Genomic DNA, 595 nt, shown 5'->3' on the forward strand with positions numbered 1-595 from the left:
ACAAAGAAAAACAATAAAATTATGAAATTCACTTTTATGACTAAAAGTTAAACGCTCATTGGTGGTTGGTGATGTGTTATTCATATGAAAGTTTGCTGAAGAACCATAACTTTAATATAAGTATTTTAATAAATTTTGTGTGAAGATAAATTTTTGCCTTCTCTTTCCAACTGAAATTCCGAGTACGTTCATGAATATAAAAATGTATTATTTTCTAGATATGCTCAGACGTCCAATACAGTGGCTGCTCTTTGAATCAATAAAAAATTGGTTGTAAAAAACCAACTCAAATTGTACAAAAGAATATGACTGCTTTGTCAAAAAAAAAAAATAAGGTAAAATGTAAGAAGATAAATTTAAATTGAGTTGATGTTTTTCGCAATAAGTTCTTTATAGTGCAAGTGTTTCAAAGATGTTCATTAGCATCAGTATTTTTAAGTTGCTTGCTAATTTATATTAATATAATATTACGTACTCCAGCTTCAGTTTAAGACTGTGTTTCAAGACTGACAAATAATTGAAATACAATTTGCTTAAATTGGAAATTATTATATATACATACAAATGTATATATAATATATATATATGTGTGTGT

This window comes from Trachymyrmex septentrionalis, unplaced genomic scaffold, assembly GCF_001594115.1.
Source record: "Trachymyrmex septentrionalis isolate Tsep2-gDNA-1 unplaced genomic scaffold, Tsep1.0 scaffold35, whole genome shotgun sequence".
NCBI lineage: Eukaryota > Metazoa > Arthropoda > Insecta > Hymenoptera > Formicidae > Trachymyrmex > Trachymyrmex septentrionalis.